This window comes from Neophocaena asiaeorientalis, unplaced genomic scaffold (genome assembly GCF_003031525.2).
Source record: "Neophocaena asiaeorientalis asiaeorientalis breed wild unplaced genomic scaffold, Neophocaena_asiaeorientalis_V1.1 scaffold612, whole genome shotgun sequence".
Taxonomy (NCBI): domain Eukaryota; kingdom Metazoa; phylum Chordata; class Mammalia; order Artiodactyla; family Phocoenidae; genus Neophocaena; species Neophocaena asiaeorientalis.
In genome coordinates this window covers 1446203-1454792 of record NW_020171815.1, presented here as the reverse complement: position 1 = coordinate 1454792, position 8590 = coordinate 1446203, and the positions used below count along the sequence as shown (strand labels likewise).

Here is an 8590-nt window from a genome sequence, read left to right as displayed (position 1 = left end):
AAATTCACTACAACCAATTAAATTAGGTTGTGAAAAAAATAACTAAAGCCAGGAAATTCTCAGCTGAGGTTCAACTTCATCTAAACTCATACAATTTTAAAAGGCAAATCAAAATGAACTTGGGATAATGACAACAATGACTTTAAGTTTCCTGAACTGTCAATTCTTATCACAAAGTTTGATGTGCCGCTTAACCATTGTTTGGTCTGTTAAATGTCCTTGGATTCTTCTAAAAGAAGCAGTTAAAATACCATATCTTGAATAAAAGTCATGAAAACAAATATACCAAAGTAATCATCTTAATATACAGATGGAATCACATTATCAACCCACTCAAAAACTTCAAAGGTACGCCAGTGTCTCCAGAAATAAGTAGAAATTAATAAGCAGGATATCCAAAGAACTCTTCAGTGTATCCGCTAAATGAACTTTGACTACTACTCCTCATCCAGTCCCAACCACCAAATACTTCAGGTAACATAAGCTTGCCCTAAATGCCCTTATGCATTTGTTACTCTAGTTCAATTCACCTCAGATATCATTCCCTCACCTTAACCTCATAAAATCCCTCTACATATCCTCCATCCCCAGCACCCAACCATTTTGAAGCTTTCTCCAATCCCCTTTAGGCATAAAAAACACACTCTTCCTCTATTCTTTCTTAGTACATTCTGCATCACTGCCTATTAGTACTGACAATATTTTTCCTGGTGATACAGCTAAATTTGGCATATTTCTCTCCCCTCCTCAACTCCCATAAATGAAGCATAAAATCCTTGAAGGTAAGTCGATTTTGTTTTCATGGTCTGGCTCACAGCACTGAGTATAGTCCCTTACATGTCAGTGCTCCAAAAATATCTGTTCAAGTCAACTGAACTCACATGGAAGTAGAAAACCATGTCAAACTGTAGTACTAGGTATCAGGATGCCAATGATCATCAAGTGGGCCAAGATATTTGATAACATTACCATAGTCACATGAAAACCCCTTGAGATTTGGCATTATGCTTTATTCACCACACCTTCCCACCCCAAATAGTCCCTAGTATATAGTAGAGATCAATAAATAATCATTCAATGAATGAATGAATAGCAGCAAAGTAAAAGTGGTATGGAAAAGGCCCTAAAACAATTAGTTTTAATATGTGACACTTAAGAAGCTGAAATTCTAAATTATTTCAGGGCTTAGTACTATGTCAAAAGACAAAGTATTCATTGTATGTGCAACATTAGATACAGTAGGAAATACTCTGCTCTTAAGAAAGATAAAGCCTAATAGAAAGACACAAGAAATAAAGGTGGGGTGGGAAAGGATGACAAAAGGAAAATATATAAATGAGAAGGGAAATCACTTAACCATAAAGAATAAATTGTGGCAGCCCAAAGAGGATACCAAAGAAACAGAACGATCTTTAAATCCATCAGTATTTCATAAAACTCTAACTGCAAAAACATACACAGATTAAGCCTTAAAGCTTTAGTAATTATTAGAGCCCTGGGTACAGAGTCTTTCTCTGGGTAATATGAAACAAGGGATTACTACCAGCAGGAAAAGCACCCCTCAAAAGGGTACTGAATAGGATACTCCCTGGCTATTCCTTGTTCTTAGAGCAGGATGGTATATTATAAAAGAATAAATTGAGCAAAGATGGGAAAAGTATCAAATGTAGCATAAAGTATTAATATGTAGTGGAAGGAGCAATGATTTTGAATCAAAAAGACAACCTGGTAATGTTTTAATCCTGCTCTGACACATTCTAGATACATGACTTGGCTATTTTGTTTAATTTCGTTCACTCTGTTTCTTCACATGCAAAATAAACCCTATCACAATCTCTGTACCCCACTGGATTGCTGTAAAGATACGGAACATATGCAAACTATCCAGTTCAGGACCTGGAACATGGTAGGAATGCATGCCAATCTTAATTCCAAATACAGCACACTTAAATAATCAAACCAACTTTCCCTAGTACCTACACTTATATCTTGAACATCAGATACAGTAGTTTAGTCATTAAGTCTCACTCCTTATGCATAAAAGGGAAGTAAACATCTCAGGGAAAAGTTAGGAAAAAAGGTGACCAGGAAGTTGGAAATGGTTCAGTTCAGAAGTTCCAATCTTTATTTGCTAAAGTACTTGGCTCTTGAATTTCACTGATCTATAAAATTTCAGAAACTACTGGGGAACATCATAGGTTGTCAACCTTGTAAACTGCCCAATAAGGATATTTAAAAAAAAAAAAAAACCATAAAGACTATCATCACCAACATTTTCTACAAAGACAATGTAAAACAAATAAGTAGGAAGTAGAAAATGTTAGTCCTCAATATAGCTCTTTAACTGAACAAATTTTAGCTTTATGAAAAATTCACTTCATTAGCTAATTTTTTTTCATTACCTTAAGACCATTTAAAACTTTAACGGGGAATAGCATTTGCAAACCACTAGTTTATCCTAGCATGAACCACTTTTAAAGAACCCCCGCACCAGCACTTAAATACCACTAGTATAAAAAAAACTCAGAAAACAAGCACAAAAAGTTTTCCCGTTAGAAGAAGAAAGGAAAAACTGGTTCCGAAACCTATTCAGGCCTAGGTTAGGTGAGGAAACAAGCATTTTCCATAATATGCTGGCTCTTTACAAACTCACCACTGTCAGACTTCTGGAATCAAAAAGTGAGGCAAAGGCTCCCCCTGCTGACAAGTAGACAAAGAATCTAATCCTATCAAAAGGCAGCTGACTTCAAAAATCTTTCCAATACTGACTGGATATCGCATGGGCTTTTAATATTCTCTACCAAAGACTAGTTTTACTTTATATCCTAAAACACTGGACTATAGCTCCATCTGATACAAATGTGAAAGACATTTATAACTAGGTAATACTCCGTGTACATTTCAATAAATCTTTCTAAACCAGCTTTCAAATTTCTTGGTGTCTGCTCTATGCTCTAAAGCTTAACTGAGCTAGAATGTCATACAGAGAGGAAATTAAAGAAGGCTAAAGAAATGAGGTGGGTTTCAAGAGGTTACGTAGAACAAAGGTAAGCAATCTATAAATGCATTAACGGCCTTCTCTCACAGAAATCTCATGAGATTAAAAGAAGCAAATTAAAGTCTTCAAAATTAACAATAATAGCAGGTTACAAGCACTGGCCCATATATTATTAACACATCCAACTCTATCAACTATTCTATAACTTGGGAAGATCAAGAACTATTGCTCTCATTTGACTATAGAGAGACCTAAGGCTCAGGAAAGTTCGATGTTTGTTAAGGACACACAGCTGGTGAGTAGCAGAGGCAGAATTCAACCCTATACATCTTCTAATCTTCATTCTGCTTCTCCAACTGAAAACTATGCATAAAGTAGATACTCTAATGACATAATCTCTAAATTCCTTTCTGATTTCAAATTTAACATGGCCTAACATCACAAATGCACTTGGTATGCTTATAAATAACATCAGATTTAAATAGAAAATGTTAAATATTTCACTTTGGCAGACAAAACTTGATACGGCTGCTTGGTAAATTCTTTGCTATAATTTATTTATTCTTGTCTTATTTCCAAAAGCATTGCTTGCAAAGGTAAATAAAACTAAACAAATTCTAAACTAAGTAGATGAGGAGAACAGCAGATAAAACCCTGATTCTCCCACTAAAATTACTGAATAAAATGTTTGTTAAAAGCAGCATTTTTGAGTACATCAATATGCTGCCCCCCCCTTAAAAAAAGGTAAATAAAATTCAGAAGCCAAACACTAAGTGACCGTGAGAACCCACAAAGGTAAACAGAACCCCTGGGGTAATCTCTTAAATCATATACCCTCAGCATCAGTTTTCATAGTCTCAAAATGACATGTAGTAAAGGAGAAAAACCTTGGAATCCACTCTAGGTGGGAAATCCAATTGATCCTGTACATTATCTTTCTCCCCCCTGGTACAAAGCTAAGACCACAAAGGGCTCTACCTTAAGTGTAAGGAGAACGAACTAGCATTCCCCCCACCCCCACCCAAGCCCAAGAGAAAGCAAAATAAAGTGCATATCTCAAAACTTGGAACGAGATAAAGGAAAAACATCTCTCCTAAGAATCCACAACCCCCAAGCTGATCTTAATATGGGTTTTCAGACCAAATTCACTCTATTGACTTGCCCAAGAAGCCTCAATCTGTGAAGTTAGTAAAAGTGATCCTGGGTTAGAAGTACCACCAAATCCCTGACAAAAGACAACTCAAATATTTGAAGGGACACACCAATCATTCCCATGGATAAAGTTCCAAGAATATGACCTCACAGGCAAAAATCACAATCAACAAGGAATTGGAGGCAATATGAGCAAGAGACAGCAAAAATAATAGCATAATCGGAAATGCAAAGACTTCATTTACTGAAATTATCAACAGAGAATAAAAGTACTACATTTTATGTTTAAGGAAATAAAAACAGGTATTAAAAATATGAATAAAAGATTTTATCAATCACCAAGCAGATTTTTAAAAGGACCAAATAAACTTTGAGAAATAATAAATATAATAACTAGACTTAACAAAGTTAATAAAACTCCAAGAGTAGTTTCAATAGAATTTAGTCTCCGAATAGCAGTGATTTAGGAAACAGGAAAATACATCTAAGAAATAATCTAGAATGCATTAGTAAGAAACACAGAGACAGAAAATACAAGTGCAGTTAAGAGACTTGAACAATAGCATAAGATGGTCTAACATGTATCTAATTGGATTTTCATTAAGAGATAATGGAGAGAATATGAAAGAGGCAATATTCAAAGAAATAATAGCTGAAAATTTTCCAGAATTGTTGAAAGGCACTAATCCTAAGACCAGGTTTACGCCAAATAAATTCCAAATAGGATAAGTAAAAATAAATCCTCCCTTAGATACCCAACAGAGAAACTGCAGAACACCAAAGGCAAAGAGAATTTCTTAAAAGCAATAGAGAAAAGACAGATTAACTAGCAAAAGAATAACAGCTAGACTAAAAGTTGACTTCTTAACACCAGTGGAAGCCAGAATAGAGCAGAATATTATCTTTTGTGTAGCAAGAAAAATAACTATCAACATAACATTATATTCCCAGACTTCCTCCCATTCCCTACAAAAAAAAAATTTAATGTTGTTACAAATATGCCATTCACAATAGCAACCAAAGCAATTAAATTCCTAACACACTGACTCTAACTCAACTTTCAGATCTTAACTTCCTTAGGAAGGCCAAATTAGGCAATATACACCTAAAATATACCCTCGTTATCATGGCATCTTTTCCTTCATAGCACTTGTGATTTTATACCTATTTCTATGATTATCTACTGACTGTGTATTTCCCTTTCCAAACTTAATGAAGCCATAGACTTCTATACTTAGCACCATATTGTTTACCACCATACTTGGTACATAAGTGAAAGGAAAGAAGGAAGGAAAGACGCAGGGAAGTTATAACAAACAGATAAACAACTAATATAGATAAAAAGTAATATTTTTACTAAAAGACATAAAAGGACAGCTAAATAAATAGTAAGACATATTATATTCCTGGATGGGAAGAATTAATATATAAACATGTCAGTTATGCACTAAAATAATCTATAGATTTGATGCAATGCCAGACAAAATTCCAGCATGATTTTTTCATGGAACTCAATAAACTATTTTTCAAACCTGAAAGGAAAGTATAAAAAAAGCAAGAATAACCTATAAATATTTAAAAACAAGATCAATAAAGAATGATTACTCCTCTCACATATCAAAACATACTATACATTACACTTGTTAAATACAGTATTGGCATTCTTTATAGATACACTATTTATGGACAAATAAATCAAGGGAAAGGAATAGAGTCTAAGAGCAAATTACAGATTATACGGGAATTCAGCATATAAGAAAATTAGCATTTCAAATTATAAAAAGAATATTCACAAATGGTGCTTGGACAACAGGGTATACACTTGGGAAAAAAATTAAATTAGAGCCCTACTATATACGATACTTAAAACTAAATTCCAGAAAAGTTAAGAAAACATATGAAAATATTTTAGAATCGTAGTATAGGAAAGGTCTTCATTAGAATGATACAAAGATCAGAAGCCAAAACAAAAAAGATCAAAACGTTTAACATCATAAAAAATTAAAGTATTTGTCCCATTAAGTAAATGAACAAGGTTAAAATAATCATTCACAGGACACAACCTGGGGCAAATTGCTTAATCTTGCCAAGCCTAAGTTTTCTTGTGCCTGAAATGAAAATAATGACCTGATTTACAGGGTTGCTTTGAGAATTAAATGAGAAAGTTAAGGTTAAATCCTTAGCACAGGGCTTCCCTGGTGGCGCAGTGGTTGAGAGTCCGCCTGCCGATGCAGGGGACACGGGTTCGTGCCCCGGTCCGGGAAGATCCCACATGCCGCGGAGTGACTGGGCCCGTGAGCCATGGCTGCTGAGCCTGCGCGTCTGGAGACTGTGCTCCGCAACAGGAGAGGCCACAACAGTGAGAGGCCCAAGTACTGCTAAAAAAAAAAAAAAAAAAAAAAAAAAATCCTTCATACAGTCTTAGGTGGTAGCACCTGGCAAGTGCCCAATAAATATTTTTCGCTACTATTTTAAATTATAAAAATTTAACAGATCACTTTTGCCCATTAAGTGGAGATTTTGAAATTTTTAAAAAATGATAATACATGATGTAGGCACAGACATTACACATAGCTGAGAAAAGGATATATTTGGCCCATCTCCCTGACATAAAACAGTTTATAATGTGTATCAAAAGCTTTTTGTCTCAGTATCTAGTCTTAGGATTTTTTTGAAAATGTTTTTACTTTTATTGGACTATAGGGGATGGATTGAGAAATATCTCTGCAAGTTATGCCCCATTAGGGAAATGTCCATTCTCATTTTCCTGGGACAGCTTTCGGAGCTTTTTCTTTTCCTTGGAGCTGCTGCTCTTGCTGGCAGCGGCCTCTTCAGGTCCACTGCTGCGTGGCTCCTACTTGGAAGAGAATTTCCTCTTTTTCTTGGGGACACTCTTGTTTCCTGACTCTTCAGGGTCATTAACTGGCTCCTCTTTGGGCAAAGATTTCTTCCTCTTGGGAAGACTTCCACTGCCAGCTATCTCTTCAAGATCACTACTAACCAGCTCCTCATTGGAAAAAGATTTCTTTTTCTTGGGTTTGGAGAAGGAGACAGATGGGTCTTCTATTCCATTCTCCTACGGAGTCTCCTAGGGCTTTTGCTTTTGCTTCTTTTTGGGACTTTCACTTATCTCCTCAACACCCCTCTAGAGTACTAACTACTGTTTTCTGAAGATGCCAGGGAAATTGCAGCCAGCCATTTCTTTTCCTTCTTCAAGCATTACTTCTCCTGTTTCTCCAGCTTCCTAGTAATCTCAGCAGCCACTTCCTCTGAACCATTACCTCCTTCATGACATCCAGATTATTTCGTGGAATCTATCCAGTCTCACAGAAGGATGGCTGCTCCTCAACTTGTTCTAGAAGCTTCTCCCCAAACACACTGGTGGGTACCTCAGAGAAGCAATCAATTCATGAGGCAAAACTGCATTTGTTTGCCAGGTATCAGGAGATGCAGCCTTTGTTCTTAGCAGCTGCTCAACCAATGAAGGTAGAGTGGAAAATGAGTCCATATTTTGGGATGTTAGCCCTTTTCTTCAGGGCTCGGGAAATGTGGTCCTTTTGCTGGGCCCAGGGAATCACTCAGACACCAGGACTAGCCATCACCCCCATAGCAGAGGCCTGTATAGGTCAGGGAGCCCTGGTCAAATGTTACCATGATCCCCACAGTTTAGAATTTTAGAAAAAAAAAAAGTCCTAGGATTTTAGTAGAAAAGTAACTGCTAGGGGCTGGGGATAGAGGAAATAGGGAGAGGTTGGTAAAAGGGTACAAATTTTCAACTATGAAATGAATAAGGCCTGAAGATCTAATGTAAAACATGTAGTTGATAGCACTGTACTGTATGATTAAAATTTGTTAAGAGAGTAGAACTTAGATGTCCTCACCAAAAACAAGAGAAATATGTGAGTTGATGGATGTGTTTGAAATGGGGGGGAAACCCTTTTTTTTGAATTTTTGAATTTTATTTTATTTTTTTATACAGCAGGTTATTATTAGTTATCCATTTTATACATATTAGTATATATATGTAATTCCCAACCTCCCAATTCATCATACCACCACCACCACCCTGTCACTTTCCCCCCTTGGTGTCCATACATCTGTTCTCTACATCTATGTCTCTATTTCTACCCTGCAAACCAGTTCATCTGTACCATTTTCCTAGGTTCCACATACATGCGTTAATGTACGATATTTGCTTTTCTCTTTCAGACTTACTTCACTCTCTATGACAGTCTCTAGATCCATCCATGTCTCTACAAATGACCCAATTTCATTCCTTTTTATGGCTGAGTAATATTCCATTGTATTTATGTGCCACATCTTCTTTATCCATTCATCTGTCGTTGGACATTCAGGTTGCTTCCATGTCCTGGCTATTGTAATTAGTGCTGCAGTGAACATTGGGGTGCACGTCTTTTTTTTTTTTTTTTTTAGCCCGTC

General features: G+C 36.1%; 1 protein-coding gene and 1 non-coding gene across 2 annotated transcripts in view; both read right to left on the bottom strand.

The window, feature by feature from the left end:
- The window catches only part of LOC112394249 (protein PTHB1), a gene marked incomplete at its 3' end in the record, with an annotated part of 222556 nt that overhangs the window by 138081 nt on the left and 75885 nt on the right, over positions 1-8590 (bottom strand). The gene's annotated exons all lie outside the window — the stretch shown is intronic.
- Positions 7723-7808, bottom strand: LOC112394494 (small nucleolar RNA SNORD86). The gene has a single exon (XR_003002149.1). It is a non-coding gene; the product is annotated as a small nucleolar RNA SNORD86 (small nucleolar RNA).